Source organism: Periplaneta americana, chromosome 12, assembly GCF_040183065.1.
Source record: "Periplaneta americana isolate PAMFEO1 chromosome 12, P.americana_PAMFEO1_priV1, whole genome shotgun sequence".
Classification (NCBI taxonomy): domain Eukaryota; kingdom Metazoa; phylum Arthropoda; class Insecta; order Blattodea; family Blattidae; genus Periplaneta; species Periplaneta americana.
This window is the reverse complement of record NC_091128.1, coordinates 155,836,697-155,862,438: the sequence shown is the minus strand read 5'-3', so window position 1 is coordinate 155,862,438 and position 25,742 is coordinate 155,836,697.

The window sequence follows — 25,742 nt, the reverse complement described above, 5'->3', positions numbered from 1 at the left end:
AATCGTACTATCAGGGACTGGAATGCTTTACCTGCAGACTTACTAAAGGCTTTACCAATAACCAAAAATGTATTTAAAAAATAGGCTTAAGGACTTTTTACTAATAGACGGTAGTATATTATACACACTACTTAAAGGGTGTAATTGATATCTTGTTATTTGAAGTGTTCTATCAGTGAGGAAGTGTGTTGTGTCAGTGAAGTCTATTGTGTAAGTGAAGTGTGTTGGTGTCAGTGAAGTGGCTGTGCAAAGTATTTGAACAGTGAAATGGTTAGAAGTGTTAATGAAATCAGGATAGAATCAGTGCAGTGAGTGAGTTGACAGCGAAATAAGTGTAGTGGCGAAAGGTATTTGTGCAGGTATAAACCTATCACACTCGTGGGTCTTAGTTCGAACTTAGGGTTAAGATACAAATTAGATTTACTTTAAATGTTATTTTAAGTGATCATGCTTCATTTAATTTAGGATGCTCATTATTATTATTATTATTATTATTATTATTATTATTAGTTGTATTTATTAATTGTCATTATTGAGTGTAATTAGCAGGGAACGGATTTATATGGACTAAAAATATATGAAATATGTAAATATATATGTAGTTATTTTTACCAAAATATGGAATTAAATATGGATTTTTACCAAAATATGGAATTAAATATGGACTTAAAATTATAAAAAAATGACTATGTACGTTAAATATTGGTACATTTTAATCAAACTAAACAAAAAATATAATGGACGTACCTTATCTTCCAATGTAGTTTCAACAAAACACAATTTTTATTGTCTGTTACCATAACAATAGGTTACAAACATTTCTTTCAAGTGCTGAAAAGTGAATCTTCTTCTATTGTCTCTGAGGATAGATTTATACTGACTAAAAGAGCGTTCGACGTCACAAGAAGTAACTGGTACATAATTCAATTTCACAATGTCTGCTGGGGATAAGTCCAAGTTAATCTTCACTGTTGATTCACCACTCATCACAGCAACAACCTTTTGTAGTTCTTCATATCCAGGGTTTTTTGAAAGTACAGTGTCCACCTTAGCTCTTACTGCATCTGCAACTTTACCTCTACCACGATTCAGTTGTTCCACAGTACTATTTATAATTTCAAAACTTTCAGATAGTGAAAGGTGCCTATTTTGGAGACTTTTGAGCGTTTTTATGATGCATGAAAATGTATGCTGAATGTGAGCTAAGTCATTCTTCACACTTATGTCACAGGTAACTGTTTTCGCAGTATCAATTGAGACTGCATCTTCAGAGTCCAATGCAAGGAGAACATTGTTAATAGAGTCTATATGTTCGGCATAATATTCAACTGCTTCTAGCCATGTACCCCATCTAGTTAAAATTGGCTTTGGTGGCAATGGAATTTCAGGGTACATTTCTTTCAACACGTTAACTCTACTGGGAGCTTTGAGAAATACTTTTTTCACTGATGAAATTAACAAATCTACTTTAGGGAAATTGTCTCTGACCACTTCTGCCACACGATGAAATGCATGCGCCACACAAGTAAAATGAGTCAATTTAGGATATACAACAGATAATGCTTGTCCAGCTTTGACCATATAAGGGGCAGCATCGCTAATAAAGAATAACACATTATCGTACATAATACCCTTTGGCCACAGGATACCCATAGCTTCGTTGAACAGTTTAACTATAGTTTTGTTATTGCACTTTTCTAGAACATCACAATGTAAAAGAATTCGTTCAGAATATTGTTCACTTAACAAACCGATAACTACATTACCAACAAGTCTACCTTCTTTGTCGGGAGTCTCATCAATGGAAACCCAAATTGAACTATCTTTAATTTCATCTCTTATCTTCTGTATTGTCTCATCGTAGATGGATGGAGCATACGTCTTCCTAAGTGTTGACTCATCCGGGATTGTATGTTGAGTATATTTTTCAAGGAATTCCCTGAAGACCTTATTCTTTAGTTTGTAGAGAGGAATATCAGCAGAGATGAGAGAACGGCACAGGTCGATGTTAAACTCAGATCTTACATTCGATGTTGTTGGTTGTGTTAAAAACAATTGTCTCTGCTTGGAATTTAGTTGTTTGTTGGCCTGATGTTTACTAGTTGTAATGTGTTGTTGCACCAGGAACTTTTGTGTAGATGATACTGCACACTGACACAAATTACAAAATAATATTTTATTGTCAGTTGATAAACCATCTTCTTTAAATTCTGAAATGTAACTTGTTAGTTTTGATTTTAAATTGACTGAATGACGTACTTTTGGCATATTTACCGTCTTTACAGTATGATTTACAAAACTGAACCTATGTGTACTCTGACTGGCATTTAACTGTTGAGCTGCACAACTGAAGTCTGTTAAAAATTTTAAATTAAATTAATACAGTTTTGTAACTTACTTTCCCATTGTTGATAGGACTGCTAATTTTCAAATAACTCTGATGTTAAAGGGATTACTGAACATGTGTTTAAATCTCTATTGTTGAAATGAATTTTTAAAAGTTAATGGAATTTTGTTTTGTTTTATTGTTAAACCTAATATAATATGGACTGTTTTATATGAAATATGGAAAATATATGGAAATTAACGAAAATATGTACTAAACTCTAAAATATGGAAAAATATGGAAAATAAAAGTAGGATTTTTCAACCCTACACATTGTGAAACATAAAGATAATGCAAAATATAAATTATATTAGCTTTATAAGTAAATATGTATTTACATATAAATCCTTTCCCTGGTAATTAGTTACCACTGCCACCGGGTATATACTCATTTGCAGTGTGAATAAATACATACATACACATACATATAATATTATTTGTATGTATTCATTTTTGTATTTCTGTATTATAATGGATCTACAATACGAGCTTTGCTCATATGGATGTTTCTGATTTTTTATGATTTGAATTAATTTAGTATAAATAAATATAAAATAAATACAACTAAGTCATATATAAATAAATTGCCTTAGTGACGGTGAGCCAGCACAAGACGCTAGTTGAGGAGAGGTATTCCATATCGCTTCATGCCCCAGCGGACCACAGATTGAGAAACAGTAGTTCACTATGAAAGAATGCTGTAAATATAGTCAGAGTTGTAATCATTTATGCACGAAGCAGAAATAATCCAGTCCAGAATTTGGTTCAATAAATTTTGAACGCATTATATTCTCTCACATATAAATGACATTAATCCTTAGGATACCATAAATAAAAACGTGGACGTGACACGAAATGCCATTCAGGATATTTTTAATAATGGATTTTCAGTGTTTGGATGAGGATAGCTTTTTGTACACTGATTAATATCAAGTTGGCATCTGCGTTGGAAGCAAAATCTGTTTTGCTCGCTTGACAGACGTCAAGAAAAATATATACAACTAAATAATGAGTATTGTAATCTCGTTACAGTAGCAGAATGAAGACCCGTGCCTCTATTCTGTTTGAATAATGGCGTGTCAAAACAAAGAGACCTGATGCAATCATCTACGGGCTTACGGACATTCTGCGATATATACCAAGAATCGTGACTTGCCTGAAGAGAGTAATGATTTGTGGAGCCATCTGTACCCCACAACAAAATGCCACAGTATTTAAAGTGTGTCCCCATCGATTTATACGCCGGGCGATGGGTCAACGTCAACAGGGGACAGTAGGCAGCACGCAATTCAGGTGAGCTTGAATTTGATGCAGACGTTATTTGGGCCTTAGCGATAAATCTTACTCCTGGACTCGTAAAGCACACAAAGTATGATTTCCAATTCGGGAATCCAAACAGATTGTTATCGTTTCATAGGTATTGTCATCATTTACGAGCAAATCAATCACTCTTTTTGTAGCCGGATGTTAAATTAGTTCCATCTATTCATTTTACTACCTAGATGTAGCGGATAATTTTGAACTATAGGCGATTCATTTATACAATTATACAGATCGTCATACAATTTGTGTGACAATGTTTATCGGCACCAGATATGTACAAAAAAAAAACACCAGATCACGCATGCAGAAGTGCACAAAACTTTGCTGAAATATACTATAAACATACGTAATAATCTATATATATAATTTGAACTGGTAATGGAAATTAAGGGAAAACGGCTGAACGGATTTTAATAAATGACCCCTTAATTTGGAGCTTGGAACTCAAAGTTTTCTCAGAAAAATAATAGTTTTCAGTGAAATGTCAATTTTTCAACGTAATTTTACTATTTTCCAAAATCCATCTGTCGTCAGTTTTGGGAACTAGCTAATTGCATTTCAGAATAAAACAAAACACACACTACAGTAAATAATATTACACGAAGGCCATGATCTGCAAGAATGCTGACATATTTAGAGCTCAAATTAAATTGGTTATAAAAAACTTAACTTACTAAAAATAATTTACAGGTTCGATTCTGTGGTGTGTAATTTTCTGAGTACAGCTGTGTATTGGATATTAAAAACCACAAAACGTGAAGTGCTTTGATGATATTATTACCATTAGAAATGAAATATTATTGTAGTTAATGCCATGATGTGCTATTTTTCATCAATTATACATATTAATGCTATATTGATGATATGAAAGTGAAACCTTTTGGGGTAATATAAGTAGATGTAGAGAATAACTTAAATTATATTTTCATTTCTATATTTTACTGAAAGCTATAAAACTTACGTAAGATAATAATATTATTAAAAATCAAATATTTTTATAGTTATTAATCAAGTGGGGTTGGGTCTTTTTCATATATTTAATGGCGGTGTGGTGTAGATATTTATATGCGTGGTTCTTTTCAGTATTGGCTCGAGAGAGAGTATCTTTCATTATTATGGAAGCAAATAACTTTCAGAATGTCTGGTATTCTTCATTGAAAATAAATCTGAAAAATGTTTATTTGAACGTCTAATGAACTTAGTTTGCAGCATTTGCTGCACAAGCCACTAGTAATTTATATAAGTAATTAAAATAAATAGGTAGGCATCATGTCAACGAATTTATCTATAGTAATGTCATAAGAGGTATGAGATTTTCGCTCCTGGATTTATATGGGAAATCTCAGACCTCGAGTGACATTTATTAGGACTATTTCGTGAATAAAATAAAAATGTAAATAATATACCCCTAAAATCCGTTCACAAAATGTTAATAATTGTATATTTATGAATACTTAACCTATTCAGACATTATGAAGTCGAAATAGATTAATATCGATTACTGCAATAAAGAAATTGAATGAAGAAAAGCGAAATACAGGTTTAAAAATGTTAATTACATGTACTACGCTTTTATCTTGTTTTTATAACAGATATACGTTTTCGTTATCTGCTGAAATCATAATTTAATTTAAACATTTTATAGTATAATTACAAATAACCTCATCAATACATTAATTAAATGAACAATTGTTATGAAGGAATGTCAGTTTCTTTAGATACAATAGACATGGAATTAGAAGATGAAGATGTAGATGTGGAAGAAGGATTTCGCACTTTATTTAGTACAATGGATTCATACTCATCGATTTACGTAGAAACAGTTGGCGACACTGACTAAGAAAAGAACGATCATGCGATAAATTGATAGCGATAAATCTAGTTCCAGAAATTATCGCGATGTTTGACTGTGATTGGTTGGAATTCAAAATTTCATTACACTTCATTGGCCGAAAATGGAATGACGTCATGTAAACGAAATAGTCTATAGTAATGTCACAAGGAGTCTGAGATTTTCGCTCCTGGATTTATAAAGGGAAATCTAAGACTTCGAGTGACATTTATTAGGACTATTTCCTGAATAAAATAAAAATGTAAATAATATATCCCTAAAATTCGTTCACAAAATGTTAATATTTGTATATTTATGAATACTTAACCTATTCAGACATTCTGAAGTCGAAATAGATGAATAACGATTACTGCAATAAAGAAATTGAATGGACAAAAGCGAAATACAGGTTTAAAAATGTTAATCACATGTACTGCGCTTTTCTCTTGTTATTATAACAGAAATACGTTTTCATTATTTTAATTTATTTTAAATATTTTATGGTATAACTACAAATAACCTGATTAGTGACTTTAGTAATTTGAACAAGTAGAATATCTTCCTTACTTATTTGGTCACCTGAAGACGAGGACAGATACAATCATCGAAACGTTGGAAGTTTTCGTGGGTACCTTATCAACAATGGAAAAATTGAAGCTCTTGTCCAACATTTAGCTCTATTTGCAGTAGGCCTACATAATGAATGACAATCTGAGATATTTGCAAGTGTAAAATAATCTACGTCTGTCGATGAAGAATGTTTTACACAATAAACGCGTAGAACATATAACTCTCAATAAACATAAATTGTTATAAATTTTATGATGTAAACAAGACTTATTTCCATGTACCGTATTGTGGGTCCCTATCACCATGGCATGACTTGTCCTCAGGTTGCGGATAGAGGAGACGGTCTCCAGATATGGAAGGTAGCTACGAATATATTGAATAAGTAGTCGTGGACAGCCGATAAGGGGTGGTCCTCCAGCTTGGGGATTGGGCGAAGGGCTAACAATCCATCACCGTAAAAAAAACAATTTGTTACGAATCCATACAATAAGTTGGGGAGGTCGAGACGTAGATGGGAGGATAATATTAAAATGGATTTGAGGGAGGTGGGATATGATGATAGAGACTGGATTAATCTTGCACAGGATAGGAACCGATGGCGAGTTTATGTGAGGGCGACAATGAACCTCCGGCTTCCTTAAAAGCCATTTGTAAGTAAGTAAACATTATTTATTTTACACATGCATCCAAGATCCAGCTAGTATCCAACCAGCAGCTTGTTGCTCAAAATACAATGAACTGTGAACAGTGAAGATCTAACAGAATTGTGATGATGTTTATAAATAGCCGATAAAGTGACAAGTCTAAGAGAAAATACCATCAACAATTCATAGCTTTATCAGAAAAGATTTAAAATTGGTACAAAATATCCACTACAAAGCTTTATTCTCGACGATTTACTAATAATTATTCTACTGGTAAATGGTCAACACCTAAATATTTCCATTTTGAAAACATAATCTGTTTTATTTCTGGAAAAGTGCTATGTGTGGATAGAAGCTTCTAATTTTATTTGATGGGATAGTTTTAATCATTGCACTTTAAAAAAATAAATTCACACGCAAAGCTCTTGGAAAATTAAGAAACTGGATGATTTGAAGCCACTATTTCTAAGAAATATTAGGACTAACATCAAAATGCAAATTTTTTTATCCAGGTATCAATAAGAGTGCAATGAAAATGACACATTATTTACCATGCACTTAATTAGATTAAATAATTGCCTCTCACAAAAGTATGTAAAATGAATAACCCACACACTTCCAGATCTTTCGTCTTAAAATTGGATTGTCTGACGTTAATATTAGAGTTCGTAAAGTCCCTCTAGCTACTGAAATAGGCAAAACAAAACAAAAAATCGATTACTTACATATCAGAGGCGGAACTGTTTGTTAAGACACGCAGGAAGACAGGAACTTACCTAGAAAAAAAGAAAACTTTTGTAAGAATGGTTATTAAAATACATTCACAAAACATACTGAAAATCATATCATGAAACAAGTATTTCAATAAAAGTGTGCACTTTCAACTGAACAGATAGAACGAATGACCATTACTATACTGGTATAAAAAATGTTCAATTCCATGTTCTACAACGGACTTCCAAGAAGGCATGTTACTGTTATGTAAAATGGGATACTGTGGGCTAAATTATCAAAAATAAAGGCTCATTCACAATGAAAATTAAACATAACGTAAGCGTTAACTTAACGTTACAGTAAAATCAAGAACTCATACCATTATTCACAATGGGAACATAAACATAACAGCAAACATACTTGGTAACCACGGAAACATAACAACGACGCCATTTCCTCATATTCTGTCGTATACTTCAGCGCTCCACGATTGTGTTCTGTTTGCAAATCACGTAAGCATAAGCATGAAAGTTTGGAATTCGCAAACTTTCATGTTAACGTCTTACGGTAATGTTTATGTCAATGCTTATGTGAATCATTGTGAATGATCCCATTTGGTAGCCTGGGTGCAAACTTCTGTGTTTATGTTACGGTTATGTTTAATTTTCATTGTGAATGGGCCTTTAGATTAGTCGCCGTTGAAAAAAAATGCATGTTTGTTAAAAAATGAATTATTTCGAAGTGATGTACTTATACTTAATTGTATTTCAGACGTGTCACATTATCGCCATAACACAATAATTCCTTGGGAAGTGATATAATTTTAAGAGTAAATACCAACTATGGACAAATTATAAATAAAAGATAACAATAATAATGGATGAAAAATAAAATAAACCAATCTCGAAATCAGATAAAAAAGGAGAAGTAATATAAACGGGTATCACAATTTATTTTGTTAATAACGTTAACGAAAGTTAAATTTTCTCGCCTAAAAGTGACAATGAGATATTGCAAAAATTAATAGAAAATTCTCGATGTAAGAGTGTAAAAACGATCATTCAATCTGGCTTCAATTCTTAGGAAATGTTTCACTTCAGCTCGCGTTTCATCTTTCCCAGCTAAAATTTTCTGTATCCAGTTCATTTTTTGGTAACGGGAATTTGTCCCTATCTTCTGTACGAACTGAGTATGTCTGTTGTCTATGCCTGTTGTCTTGTGTTTGTTCTGAGCTGAGTATTTCCTTTGTCTTATGTTCGTTATGAGCTGGGCATATCCCTCTTCTTATGTTCGTTATGAGCTGGGCATATCCCTCGTCTTATGTTCGTTATGAGCTGGGCATATCCCTCGTCTTATGTTCGTTATGAGCTGGGCATATCCCTCGTCTTATGTTCGTTATGAGCTGGACATATCCCTCTTCTTATGTTCGTTATGAGCTGGGCATATCCCTCGTCTTATGTTCGTTATGAGCTGGACATATCCCTCTTCTTATGTTCGTTATGAGCTGGGCATATCCCCCGTCTTATGTTCGTTATGAGCTGGACATATCCCTCTTCTTATGTTCGTTATGAGCTGGGCATATCCCTCGTCTTATGTTAGTTATGAGCTGGGCATATCCCTCGTCTTATGTTCGTTATGAGCTGGACATATCCCTCTTCTTATGTTCATTATGAGCTGGGCATATCCCTCGTCTTATGTTCGTTATGAGCTGGGCATATCCCTCCTCTTATGTTCGTTATGAGCTGGGCATACCCCTCGTCTTATGTTCGTTATGAGCTGGGCATATCCCTCGTCTTGTGTTCGTTATGAGCTGGGCATATCCCTCGTCTTGTGTTCGTTATGAGCTGGGCATATCCCTCGTCTTGTGTTCGTTATGAGCTGGGCATATCCCTCGCCTTATGTTCGTTATGAGCTGGGCATATCCCTCGTCTAATGTTTGTTATGAGCTGGGCATATCCCTCGTCTTATGTTCGTTATGAGCTGGGCATATCCCTCGTCTTGTGTTCGTTATGAGCTGGGCATATCCCTCGTTTTGTGTTCGTTATGAGCTGGGCATATCCCTCGTCTTGTGTTCGTTATGAGCTGGGCATATCCCTCGACTTGTGTTCGTTATGAATTAATTATATTCCTTGCCTTCTGCTTGTTCTGAGCTCAGTAGGGTAAAGTTGCCTAATTCCGTGATGCTCCTAATCCCATGATATTTTTTTTTTAAATTGAATGTCAGTCAAAGCTTTGCCGTTCGACCATAGCGCCAGACATCTTTCTCGAAAGAGTGCATCTTTCTCCTATTTTTGAAACGTCGGTGAACCTCCTAGCAAGATACTCAATCCCGTGACATTCAGTGAAGAAAACGTATCACGGAATTAGGGATATCACGGAATTAGGTTACTTTACCCTATATACCAAGACTTGTGTTTATTCTGAGCAGAGTATATCTCTTGTCTTGTATTTTTTCTGAGATGAGTATATCACTTGTCCTACATTTGATCTGAGCTCAGAATATATCTTGCCTTGTATTTGTCCTGAGCTGAGTATATCTCTTGTCTTGTGTTTGAGTATATTCCTTATCTTACTACTGCCCTGAGCTAAGAATATCCCTTGCTTTATTTGTTCTGGGATAATTATTTCCCTTGTGTTATATATGTCCGTATGTCCTGAGCTAATTATGTCCCTTGTCTTGTGTATATCCTGAGCTAATAATAATAATAATAATAATAATAATAATAATAATGGTTTATTTAACCTGGCAGAATAGAGGTCATACGGCCTTCTCTAACATTCAATTAGGAGTAAAACTGCGATACAAAAAACACCGCAAATTTACAAAATAAAGTACACTACAATTTTACACTCAAAACTGAATTCGATAATCATAATATAATGTAAACAACAAGTCAGCAGAAATCAGACATCTATATATATATATATATATATATATATATATATATATATATATAATTTGAACTGGTAATGGAGATTACGAGAAAACGGCTGAACGGATTTTAATGAATGACCCGTCATTTTGAAGCTTGGCATCCAAGGATTTTCAGAAAAATAGTAATTTTCAGTGAAGCGTTAGTTTTCCTACATAATTTTCCTATTTTCCAAAATCAATCTTTCGTCAGTTTGAGAACTAATTGCATTTCAGAATAAAACAAAAAGACACTACAATAAACAATAGGCTATTACACGAAGGCCATGACCTTTAGGATTGCTGACATATTTAGAGTTCAAATTCAATTAGTTATTAAAAACTTCAAGACTTGCTAAAAATAATTTACAGATCTGATTCTGCGATGTGTAATTTTCCGAGTACAGCTGTGTATTGGATATTAAAATCTATAAAACTTGAGGTGGTTTGATGACATTATTACCATTAGAAATGAAATATTATTTTAGTTAATTCCATGATGTGACTATTTTTAATTAATTATACATATTAATGCTATACTGATGATATGAAAGTGAAACGGTTTGGTGTTATATAAGTAGATGTAGAGAATATCTTAAATTAGATCTTCATTTCTATAATTTACTGAGTGGCGGCTATTATAAAATTACAAAACTTACGTAAGATAATATTGTTATTAAAATGAAATATTTTTATAGTTATTAATCAAGTGGGATCGAGTTTTTTTCATATACTTAATGGCGGTGTGGTGTAGTAGTGGCTCGAGAGAGTGCAAAAATTACAGTTCCTAAGGAAAGACGAAAAGGTATTGCTTACTGATAAAATAAGAGGCCTACAAAATATTGTAGTCTCCCGATCATTTCAGCAAGATCTCTTAGCAGGATAAAATGATTTTATCCTCTACATTTCAAGGTCTCCATGCAGCAGCTATACCAAGATGCTATGTCTATTTTCCGAAAGCATAGCAAACCTGACTTTTTTAACTTTCACCTACAATCCACAATGACCTGAAATAGCTATTGTTTTACTCCCACATGAAAAACCTACTGATCGTCCTGACATTGTTACTTGCGTTTTCGCATTGAAACTCAAAAACTGAAAGTTGATAAGTTCAAAAAAAAAGTATTTGGCATAAAAAAAACACTCATAGGGAGTAAATGTCTGGTATTCTTCATTGAAAATAAATATGAAAAATTTTTATTTGAGAGTCTAATAACTTAGTTTGCAGCATTTCTGCACAAGCCACTAGTAATATTATGCAAATCTAGTCTTTCAGGTACTGCTCCCTGTAAAGCAGATTTGAATAATTTCAAGGGAAAAATTGTTCCGGGGCCCGGTATCGATCCCGGGACCTCTGGTTGAACGTACCAGCGCTCTTACCAACTGAGCTACCCGGGAACTCCAACCGACACCGTCTCAACTTTTCCCTTTATATCCACACAACTCGCGTGAGCTGACGAAACGCCAGAGACCCACATCGAGTGCACACAATCTCTGTGTGACTTGGAACTGTGGTTTTCTGTTAACGTACACAGTAACGTATATATTATGCAAATCTAGTCTTTCAGGTAATGCTCCCTGTAAAGCAGATTTGAATAATTTCAAGGGAAAAATTGTTCCGGGGCCGGGTATCGATCCCGGTGTCGGGTGGAGTTCCCGGGTAGCTCAGTTGGTAAGAGCGCTGGTACGTTCAACCAGAGGTCCCGGGATCGATACCCGGCCCCGGAACAATTTTTCCCTTGAAATTATTCACTAGTAATATATAACATCTAGCAAGAAAGGAAAATGCATAATAAAATGTGAACAGAAATATGTCCATTGTCTTATGTTTGTTCTGCCAATTGTATTGTATTTGTTCTGACCTGAATATATCCCTGATCTTGTGCTTGTCCTGAGCTAAGTACGTTTCTTGTCTCCTGTCCTGCGTCGTCTTGCGTCATTATGATCAAGAAGTACTTCTGTGACTGTCAAGCGCTCCTTTAAAGTCCTCGTAGGACTTATGACGGAACGGGAGAAAGAGAATGCGCCACATTTGAAAATATTACTCTTATTTGAAACGTGAGGTATACTGTTCAAAATTAAATTTTTCCGAAAATTTAAATGCAGTACTCACGATCAACCAGATGCTCTGATTATAAACTACACTCTGACTGAATTTCGGATTGCCACTAAATACATGCCACAGTCACCATTACAGATTCCCATCGTGAAATTCTATTACTGTCGTCTGGGCGATCATTCGCTGAGCGCGCCCCACACCTCGGAGCCTGCAGGGAGGTCGTAACGAGAGCAGAGATTCGGCTGCGGATGCCGGGAGAGGACTCTTGCTCCGCAGCTCGTTTCACACCTGTAACCACGTCACACCTCCCAAGAGTGTGACAGTGCAGGCCTTTCCGATTTATGCGATAGATTGAACCTGATAAAACAAGATTCCAAGTGAAGCAGAGGACACAATTGAAGTATTTACCAGAGTAAATCAGTTCAAAATTTTAAAAATATAAATTTAATCAATGCCCTATCTTCTTCAATTCATCTCACCTATGATTACAGTGTTCGATATTATATAAACGCATCTTCTCCCTACATGTCCAGACCACTTTAATTTTTTCCATTCAAGTATAATATACATTTTTAAGTAAATTTTCATTACCTTCATACGGGAGAACCTCTTATTTTGTATCTTTCAGATCCTCTTCAATAAACCTTTTTTTCCAAATAGTTTCTGCAAAAGTAAGTTATCTTATTTCTTGGCCATGTTCGTGATACATATAGAATTATGTCCTGAGCAGCTGTTTAATGCATTAGTGTAGTTATTTTATATTTTATTAAGATATAATTAAAGCATATGCATAAAGTAAGTACGGTAAAAATTTATATGATGAATAGATCACTTAATAAAATTAAAGTTTAGCTCTAAAAAAATTGTGTTTTGTTAGCAATTATGACTATTACATTTGAATGATGTAGATGTTAATCTAGCTATCAACGAAGAAATGAATTTAAATGCCAAATTAAAAAAAAAGAAAAAGTGAAGCTAAATAAGTACATAATACTGCTTAAAACAAAACATTATTTAGATTCATAAAGTTAGAATATTCTCATATCTTATTGCGTATTCCCACAATATACAGGGATATCACTTTATTTTTACTAACATTTTTAACATTAACCTGGCTATACTCGGAAACACTGTTACCCCCCCCCCCCTTTCCATTACAGGAGTTTGGCGTTGCTAGTGCAATATGTAAACAAATCATTTCACTAGCTATAGGAGGAGAGAAAAGTAATGTATCCATTTATGTTACAGGGAAATATACTCGTAGTATTACGATTTTCAGTTTGGTCATTACTTTACAGTATTTTATAAAAAAAAAAAAAAACAGAATAGTAACAATTTTTTTTCACAAACTCAAGTCTTCAGGCGGTTATATACATTATGTAATGTCTACTTTATTCAGCATATTACTAACCTAATTTATTCCTGAGAATTTTGTGAGCACTTCCGTAAGAAATCCCAATTTCTACAGCTAACTTCTTGACCGACTTATTACGACCTCGCTGCATCTTTTCTCTAGTATCTTCTACAGCATCTTCTGTCACCTTTGTTGGCCATCTTACACTTTTCTTCCTTTCTGTACACTCTGTTGCTCTAAATTTATCTACCAGATTAATGACATTTCTACGAAAATATTCCGTAATGATATAATCAGGAAACTGTGAAAAAAAAAAAAAAAAAAGGAAAACTGTTGTTCACATTCCGTTATATTGTAATTCCAGTTTCCATCATCGTCCTTCATACCTACAAACAGTAAAACAAAACTCTTTTTGAAATAATGCTGTTAAGTACCTTACCATATTATAGGGTACCGTACTTTCGGTAACTCTAATCTTCACTTGTGCTCAGTCCACACAGATAAATTCAGTTATGCTACACACCATACTTGTGTGAAAATAAACTTCAATAATAAAAGCTTTTTCTTCTATAGAAAATGCAACATATTTCTGAAACACACTGTACTCTGTACTGTTTATTTCACTGATAGCAACAGCGGCCGTACGTTTGTGTGACTGATGTTAGCATGGACATTAGTAAAAGGGGTGGGAGTCAAGTACATTTAGAAACGCAGGTATAATAAAAATTGAAGTAAAAATAAAATGATGTCCCTGTAGATACATAGATACAACAATGCAAAGAATGAAAGATAAAATACAGAAGCAATAGAAGTGTGGAGACGTATTGTGAATTGCAAAATTATTTAAAGACGTAAGAAAAGAGCTACAAATTGAAACCATATTTGAAGACCTCTCCAGAAAAAGGATGCAACATCATATTCTTGAAATATGTAACTAGAAAAAGTAACTGTAAAGCATTTATTTATAACAATTATTGCGTTCAATGGCTAAATAAACTTGTATCTTTGTTTAGTCAAATGGTTGTGATAGTAAATATAGGCCTAATGAAATATGACCCTGACATTATTTTCCTTTCTCCTGAAACATGAATTACAGTTTTGTTGGTTACAACCTTATTCCGGGGAGGTCTTCAATTACAGAAATTTAATTCTGACAAGATGCACGAGTAGGCCTAATGGATGCATCGTATGGAAAAAATAGAAGAGGATAAATCTGAAAATAATTTTCAGTTGTTTTTGAGTTATAGAACCAAAAGCATAAGAGACTGGAGACATCTGTGTAGAAGATGACGAATTTAGCTCATAATTCTGTTACAAAGATACTGTAAGAGCAAAACTTCATCCGCTCACCACAATTAAGCGAAAAGATAATGAAACAGTCTACCTTCGTTCTTAAAAATTTTTGAAAAAGAGTAACTCTGGTAATCCGGTGTATATCTGCACCACGTTAACTCGTTTGAGTCCCATTTTCGCTGCTAAGGATTATTATCTCGAATATATACGTTTCCATCCTTCCATTAACCTTTTCCTTACTAGATAGCTACAGAAGTTAGTGATATTGCTATATGTGGTGGTGTTTTTTGTACTTCTTCCTTGCGAGTGGAATTCTATGCTCATATAGCATTCACACACAGTAGTGAGTAGATGCTAGTTAATTTTGGCGGTTTCTATTTGTGTTTCGTGTTTTTTGTGCTGTTTTGTGTAAAGATGGATCAAGTTAGTGATTCCGAAACTTTTGATCAGGTATATGCAGTATTCCTGTAGAAGATTAGAAAATGAAACATCGGTATCAGAAGACGAAGTTATAGACCAACATACAGATTCAGATCAGTTGATGTCGCGTCTTTTCGACAGTGGTTTGAATAGAAGACATCTGGCACCATTTCTTCTGCACCTCCGAGGTCCCCATTCCCTGAAATTCTAACCACTTCTGCTTACAGGTAGACATTCTCCAGAAGTTATTCCACGAACTCTGAAGAAGAACAACCAACCAGACAGTGTTTCACGTGTAGTATTGCGAGAGACTCAAAATACAATCAAATTCGACACAAGAGCAGATACTACTATTCGGAATGCAATGTGCCACTGTGCGTAATACCCTGCTTACGAGTCTGTCACACGACAAGCAACATGTAACGCCTTGATAACAGCACTGGTATTGCACCTCATAAATTAATCCATAAAAAAACTTAAGTTGGCAATTAGTTCAGGAGAAAATCAAAGTGGGACAACTACCAGAGCTGGAATCAAGGTGCACGAGATAACTCGGGATAATAATTCAGGTATGAATGTATGTCTATTTCATAGTGATTTTTAGGTATGTAAGAAAATTAGTGATGTAAAGTGAATCTGTAATATTAAATGACCTCTATACAAAAATAAAAAAAAAATATGACACTTTTTTTCACAAAACTGGTAAAATATATAGTAAGGGAAGAGGTTAAAGAATCTTGTTTGTGAATGAAATCTAAAATACATTTTACGACCGTTTCTCGCCCACATCAGAATTCAACTCCGCCACTCACAATCTCCACGTATCATAAGAGTAATAAATTCCGTCATGCACAGTCGCCACATTAAAAATAGAATTCACATCGCCAGCCTGATCCCGTGAAATCTACAGGATGTTTAAAAATAGAGGGTAAAACTTTGGAATGTAATCTCAATATGTAGAGAAAAAAATGGATTACGTCAACATTGTTCCGGAAATGCTTATTTTCTGATTTACTAAAGTTTTATGACACAATCTGTTCACATCACCTTAGAGGAAATGTTCACCATGTCACTTCCGGCCTGAATACAGACCCGAGATCGTGGTTTCACTGAGCCTCGAACAAGCTCCAAAATTCCTAGCGTGGTGGGTATCGTCCGAAAATATGCCACAATTTTGTCGCAGACAAATACATCAGATTTTGCATAATCCCACAAAAAGATGTTTAATGGGTTTAAAACGTGTAAGCGGGGAAAGCAAGCAAATAGTCCTATGTTTGTAAAATGAGCATTAAGTTCGTTTGCAATATCATAATGATTCTTAATAATTAAGCCATCTTTATTTACTATTTCCATAATACCGCAGCATTTATTTGTTGAAACGTTGGTAGCTTCGTTAATGATCTGCCAAAATCTTTTGGGGTCATTCCTATTGTTGACAAATTTCTCTGAGTAGTAACTAACTTTCATATTTCTTATAACGCAAGTTAAGATATTTCTGTACTTTTTATATTTTTTTGATAAATCTTCATTCAAAGGTTCACGTTTTACTTTTTTGGCTAGTTTGTCTCTTGTGCGTATTGATTTAATACCCGAAGTGGTCCAGGGTTTTATTTTTTTATATTTACTAGGTACATTATTACAAGTATGAAAGGTATATTTAGTTATTAGATCGCGGAGTATTTTGTAAAAATTTTGAAAACTAACTTTAGCGATTTGGCAATCAAAAACCGTTTCCCAGGCCTCTGAGATAATGTTTGAGACTAAGTCTATGAATGAATGAATGAATGAATGAACGAATGAACGAGTGAATGAGTGAAGGAGTGAACGAACGAACGATTGAACGAACGAATGAATGAACGAATGAACGAACGAAGGAACGAATGAACGAGTGAATGAGTGAAGGAGTGAACGAATGAACGAACGAACAATTGAACGAACGAATGAATGAAGGAATGAATGAATGAACAAATTAACAAACGAATGAGTGAAGGAATGAACGAATGACCGAATGAACGAATGAATGAATGACCGAATGAATGCATGAATGAATGAACGAATGAATGAATGAACAAATGAATGAACGAATGAATGAACGAATGCATGAATGAACGAATGAATGAATGACCGAATGAATGCATGAATGAATGAATGACCGAATGAATGAACGAATGAATGAATGAATGAATGAATGACCGAATGAACGATTGAATGAATGAATGAATGAACGAACGAACGAAGGAACGAATGAACGAGTGAATGAGTGAACGAATGAACGAGTGAATGAGTGAACGAATGAACGAACAAACGATTGAACGAATGAACGAACGAATGAGTGAAGGAATGAACGAATGAATGAATGACCGAATGAACGAATGAATGAATGACCGAATGAATGAACGAATGAATGAATGACCGAATGAACGAATGAATGAATGACCGAATGAATGAATGACCGAATGAATGAATGACCGAATGAATGAATGAACGAATGAATGGCCGAATGAACGAATGAATGAATGACCGAATGAACGATTGAATGAATGAACGAATGAACGAACGAACGAATGAACGAGTGAATGAGTGAAGGAGTGAACGAATGAACGAACGAACGATTGAACGAACGAATGAACGAACGAATGAGTGAAGGAATGAACGAATGAATGAATGAATGACCGAATGAATGAATGAACGAATGAATGAATGTATGACCAAATGAACGAATGAATGAATGAATGAACGAATGAATGAATGAACGAATGCATGAACGAATGAATGAATGACCGAATGAACGAATGAATGAATGACCGAATGAACGAATGAACAAATGAATGACCGAATGAATGAACGAATGACCGAATGAACGAATGAATGACCGAATGAATGAATGAACGAATGAATGACCGAATGAACGAATGAATGAATGACCGTATGAACGAATGAATGAATGAACGAATGAACGAACGAACGAAGGAAGGAACGAATGAACGAGTGAATAAGTGAAGGAGTGAACGAATGAACGAACAAACGAATGAAAACGAATGAACGAACGAATGAGTGAAGGAATGAACGAATGAATGAATGACCGAATGAATGACCGAATGAATGAATGAACGAACGAATGAATGAACGAACGAATGAATGAACGAATGAATGAACGAATGAATGAATGAACGAATGAATGAATGAACGAATGAATGAACGAACGAATGAACGAACGAATGAACGAACGAATGCATGAACGAATGAATGAACGAATGAATGAACGAATGAATGAATGACCGAATGAATGAATGAACGAATGAATGACCGAATGAATGAATGAATGAACGAATGAATGACCGAATGAATGAACGAATGAATGAATGACCTAATGAAAGAATGAATGAATGACCGAATGAACGAATGAATGAATGACCGAATGAATGAATGACCGAATGAACGATTGAATTGAATGAATGATTGAACTAATGAATGACTGAACGAATGAATGAATGAATAAATGAAAGATCGAATGAATGAATGAATGAATGACTGAACAAACGAAGGAACGGATGAATGAATGAATAAATAAATAATTAAATAAATAAATATAAATAATAGTGTGTTCAGAAATAAATATTTTCTTTATAATATTTGCAACTCTAGAGATGAGGTCCAACTCCTCCCGACATGTTTTAAAACTGACACGTTGATCGGTTATCCGACACTGCAATGACGTAGGTTACGACAATGAAGTGGGAGTAATGCTGTGCGTCACAACGTCATGGATCCAATGAAAATCACGGCTAAATACAGTATTTAATTACCATATCATATTAGTGTAATATATAGCGCAAAATTCCTCAAACAGTCACTGCTAAATATAATCTAACAAATGGGGAAACTAAAACCGCGGACAGCTGATATGACACGATTTATGTACTTCAAGAGGATGACTTGTATTAGTGTAATACACTGGTTCACCGTACTGGATCGTGACTCCATTCGAAGAAACAAATTTCTATAAAATCCCAAACAACTATAACTTTACTCGAAACGAGTGGATACCATCCAAAGAACAATTTTAACCTCGTCTGTCCTTCGGTATCATATGTGATAGCTTAGAAATTTCTTCACGTCATCATTTATGCGCTTATATAGGTCCGTGGCCTGAGGTACCATCTGCGCTTTCTGATTATTATTCGAGTTTCTTCTATTTATTTGTCACTAGATGCTTCCAGTTGATTGAATATATCATTCCGTGTAGTCAGCAACATGACTGAGAAAAGCAAATATAATTGCCGATTTGTTGTATGTTAAATGAAATAATATTAACTGTTGATACATTCTTACACATTACCTATTCACGTAACATTGTTTGGGTTCTCATACTGGCGTACAACACTACTTTTTAAGACGTATCATTGGCGATACCTTTGGTCACTAGCATGACTTTTCATAAGTCACATTTCTATAGTTTTCTATAATAAGTAGAACAAATAATATTGTATAAACCTGGTAGCTGTTATTTCATACTCGAATCGTTTTCATATAGCTAATCAAAATATTATTTACAATATAATACGCTTCACTAAAAAGTGACACTGATATCAACAATAAAGTTAGGGGTAGTTACGAGCAAGTGGTGAGAAATGACGATAAACTAGCTCTATTAAAACAGTTTGACAATACGTCCATTTTTATGTCATCGGTGTGGAACTAGTAGAAGACTATAAGTGCTGGTCAAAAAAAGGATACTGTGCCCTGTATTGTATAATACTCCAATAGATGGACAGTTTAGTAAAAAATTGTGGGCAGAAACAATTCGTATACTAAGTCAATTCCTGGAATAGGGACTGTGTGAAACTGCCACTCAAATTTGATCACTGTGCCCGCACCTAGAGCGAACTACGGTCGAGATGGATTAGGTACCTTGAAACGGTATAGGCTTTGGTTTAGGACGGGATTCGTCTCTATAGTCACAAGGAACATTTTGCAATAAATATATATATATATATATATATATATATATATATATATGTCACGAAGTGTTGTTGCTGTTATTCTGTTGTTATTATTCTTCAGATTTTTTTTACCGGTAGTGTAGTCCCTGGTACAGAGCATCTTTACAGATCATCTTTTTCTCCACGAAGGAAATATATTTTCTATATAATGTATATATTTAACGAGAGTATTACATTTGTCATCATTTCTAAGCGTAGTGTTGCTGCTGGAATACAGATACTTTCATTGCATTATTTGTAAGCAATTGAATGCATTTTTGTAAAATAAATAAAACTGAATGGATACCAAATTAAGTCCCCATAGAAGCCCAAGGTATCACATAAAAACAAGAATTGAGGTTGTTATAAACATTTTGATTGATTCTTGTTTGTCTTTGTATAGCCAATTATCCAATAAATAATATTTTAACATTTTTTTTTACTTTAAATTTGTCTCGGGACTGAAGAGGTTAAACAATAGCTTCTTGAGCATCTTCCAGAAGAAATTCAAAACAATTACAATAGTTACAAATGGATACTGAATCCGTTTCTAGACAACTGCGTTCAACTGCTGAAATTTCAAAATAGTAAAAGTAATTGAAATAATATGTAGATACAGTAGAGGCAAGATCTGTCCTGTGACCTTGTACTGTGCCGTGGCTATATCATCAATGGGTATGGAGGGGGAACATAGGTTTTAGCCTGAGATGAACTTTCATGTTGGTAGATTCGTTTAATATTAACCATCATGAAAATAAACTCTCTTTCTGGTAGCTTATTCTATCCTCTTTCGCACAGCTCACATGCCAGGTCTCGCCTCCTCATCTATGGGTACGTATTGATGGAATGTTAAAACTAGACCTTTTTCCACAGAGAACAGAGTAGTTTTCGATCAAAAGAATATCTCGAGTTTGCAAAAAAAAAAATGTATAATTTTTTTATAACATTTGCTACCTCGTATTTTTGCAAAAGCAATCAAAGCAAAAGCGCTCGAGCTTGCAAAAAAAAAAAAAAAAGCGCAACCTCATATTTATACAAAGTTTATGACAACAATAATTTTTTTACTTTATAACTGAAACATTTGATTTTTATGTTCACTGTTCTTTATGATTATCTTTCTAAATACAAAATAAATGTATGTTATTAAAACGTTTTATGTTGTAAATCATCTCGCAACCACCGGTAGCAATTTACACGCCCCTCCAGGAGATCGCGACCCACATTTTGGGAACCACTGCTGTAATAGTAAGAAGTAATAACAGTCGTACATCAAAAATAAAACTTATGTATATAAATAACAAGATAAAGGGCATAATCTAGTTTTCAATGCACCTTGTAGGTCTATATTATGTTCTATCTGAGTAATCAACACTAAGAACTGTCGTTGCCATTAGTTCATGCAAGAAGAAACTTGCACTGCTGGCATCCAGCCACTGAAACTTACTGTAAGTCTGACTCATAACTGCAAACAAAGCATCGAAATGCTAGAATGTCAAAACACATGTGAAATACTTTGACCATGCTATGGCTAACTTAAATACAGAACTTTTGGCTACGAATTATAAGGGGTGAGATTTTTTCATCGCTATTTAAATTAAAATTCTGTTACACACTTTTACTTCAGATAATTAATTAAAATGTAGGCCATTCGTTATCTCATGAAACCTACCTGCGCGTAAGGGGAAGAAAAAAACGGAGAAGATTCCCCCCCCCCTCGCTACCCTTCCGCTTGCAACTAGTTAGCAAACTAACCTCCACCACAAGGTTCTTATTATGAACCCTGATCACATATTTGTCAGATTGGAAATTTCCATGTTATGAAATTGCAACATACAAGGGTGATTAGGGAAGTTATTTCCGGTATTTCTTTTTCAGAAAAAACTTTATTGAGAAAACTTTTATTACATGAAAATGAAAGTGCACCTTTCCATTTACATTCTCATATTTGCCGTACCGCTTCACAAGCTTTAAAATTCTCTCTGCGTAAATATCAACCGCCTGCAGTTATTGTAGTCACCCAATGACAGTCTCCTTGAGCAATTCAGAACAAACGACACGGCATGTTGAGTTCTGGGTTGTTTTGTTCCAAGATAATGCTCGGTCGCATATTGCCGCACTTCAGCGACAATTTCAATCGGGGTTCATCCACCGTACAGTCCTGACTTGGCTCTGAGCGACTACCACCTGTTTCCAAATATAAAGAAATGGCTTGGAGCCAATTGGTCAATTAATTGATGGCTACAATCACAGACGGCTGATTTTTACGCAGAGGAATTTCGAAGCTTGTGAAGTGGTATGACAAATATCTGAATATGAATTAAAATTTTGTTGAAAAGTAAATTTGTTTGTTTGTTTGTTTGTTTGTTTGTTTATTTATTTATTTATTTATTTATACTGGCAGAGTTAAGGCCATAGGGCCTTCTCTTACACTCTACCAGGTCACAAAATATACAAGCAGTGAAAATTTAACAAAAAGTTAAAGAACAGAATACTAACATATTACAAAAATAATAGCAAAATAAAATCGACACTAAACAACATGAAAAATAATACCGTAATAGAAAAAGGAAAGTAAAATACAGAATTAAAGATTGAAATATAATAAAAGCAACTCAGTTAGTATAAACAGTTAATAGGGAAAACGTAAGAAAGAATACAACAAAATGGAATGTAAACTAATAATAAAAAGAAGAAAAAAATACGAAAATTTAATAAAATTCACAATAAAAAGAGTATGATATTAAATTCATCTGGTGATCAAGAGAACAAAAAAGAGGAAAGGAAGGAAAAGAAAAAAATATATATTTTTTTGTACAAAACTATCACAGAGAAAAGGGATTATGATTGAAAGGAATCTGAATTGAAAAAATATAATTTTAGTTTATTTTTGAAACTAGATAAAGTCCGACAGTCTCTGACATGTTGTGGTAGGGAGTTCCAGAGATGAGCTACAGAGACGGTGAAAGTGTGATATGGTATTGTGAGCGAGTATCTATTTCGTGATATGAGGACAAATGTTTCACTTTCACTTGCATGTAATAAAAGTTCCCTCCATAAAGAGCTTTCTAAAAAAATTACAGAAACTAACTTTCCGAATCACCCTCGTGTAAAAGAGAACCACTAGGATCTCCACTGTCGAAAATTATTTTTTTGGTAACGATCGCTAGATGGAAGTACTGCTGCAAGTAGAGTTGGGTCGATTCGTGAACGAATCGTTCATTCGAACGACTAATAATAAAGAATCGTAAGAATCGATTCGTGGTATCAACGAATCGTCGTTCAAAAGAATCGTAACGAATCGTCGTTCAAAAGAATCGTAACGAATCGTCATTCAAAAGAATATTAAGGAATCGGCATGGTATCGTAACCCACGATTCTATTCGTTGTTTGATGTAATCTGTCAATGGACATATCCGAACCGTGTCGAATGCTCCCGAGCGAGAGTGAAATCAAAATATATACTGCATTTGTTAAGTATGGAAAATAATGAACACAAACCTGAAATTTGCATAGTTAAATAGAGATGTAATGCAAAAAATGTACTTCATAATAAGGTTCAGTTGATAAATTATAATTTAGAGACATTATCTTGGGTAATTTTGTAGACTAATGGAGGTCATGCTGAATGGTTCCAGCCAATGAGAAAGAGACAATCCAATGTCTCGCCTCTTATGCCATCTATGAGAGAGATGTAGAACGTTTTTGTTCTACGCGTGGTTTGCAAAGGAAAGTGTCTTGCGACGATTCAAAAGAATAGTTGGAATCGCAGACTGGGAAGAATCGTGAACTCGTTGACGATTCAAAAGAATAGTTGGAATCGCAGACTGAGAAGAATCGTGAACGAATCGTTAGAATCGATTCGTAATGTGTGATTGAATCGCTGGAATCGACTTCTGAAAAAGAATCGTGTTGCCCAACTCTAGCTGCAAGCTATTACTCCATGTAATTCCATCAGGGTTATAACGTGACTTCTCTTGCAGTAGCTAGATGGCAGCATAGTGAAATTGATAAAAGTTGTCTTGAAAGTGCATTAGGCTGATCAATGTGTTATATGAGCTACAGCGCAAGTATGAATTTAGTTTCACGAGATAACGAAGGGGCTACATGTATTGAGCAGTACCTAGCATTTCGTGGCATGTTTCGATGCAGAGGGCAAAGCAATCCGTAGTATAAAGGCATGTCCTTTGAGACGTCTTTGTCTTTGAAAATGGCTTTACGATATGCGAATGTATATTGTAGGTACTTGTTCCCCACTGGATTTCATAACTGCATGAGAGACGAGGAACTAAGGAGAAGAAGAGAATAATAACAAGATCTTCAGATAGCGCATGTTCTCTTCATTACCAAAGCAGCATTCTGAAGAGCTACTGCGTATAAAAATTCTTATGCGTAGAGGGATTCATATTTACGACTGTCCTAAAACACAAAACAGGCAGCCTGCATTAAATATTTCTGCGTTCCGTACTGCGCATACTTGCACAATACGAGACTTGGAATAAACGTGAAGGGACGGTGTAATATAATATGAGAGTTTTAACATTGATATTACTACCATCATCACCACAACTTCATCAACGTCAAGACTATTGCTACGTTCATATCCACAACAACCACGACCACTTCTACCACCATCACCATCACCATCACCACTAGCAACTACAACTACAACCATCTTCAAGACCGTCACTATCACAACCAGGGGCCTGTTGCATAACGCTAAAATTGCTATTTTACTGATGTCATATTAGTAAACAAGTAAAAAAATCCAGTCATTTCCGTTACATAAATCTGTACTGGTAAATTTGTCAGGACAAGTGACAAGCACTAGTAATTACTAACAGTTTCATTTGTTTTATCAAAGAATTGTTTCATAAAAGTTTATCATTTGTAAAATAGTTCCAATCGCGAGCACATTTTCTACCAATCCTTTGTTCTTGGTAAACTTTCTTAAAAGTCTTGAAATAATATTTTTAATGTAATATTTTTCCCCTATTACTACATATGCTAGTGGATTATGGTGATTTTCTAGTTTGCAGGTTGAATTTTCTTTTGCCAATTCGTTTAGAATTTCGATACTGATAATTACTACAATTGGTAGTGATTTTCTAACTGTTATGTTGGCAGTAGGAACAGCTGTTGTCGGTAGTGTAAATTCTGAAAATTCAAATTGTTCTGGATTACTGGAAGGTAGTAAAATTCGAACATATTAATAATTAAGTAATATCAGTATTATATTAATACATAATAGTTATTTT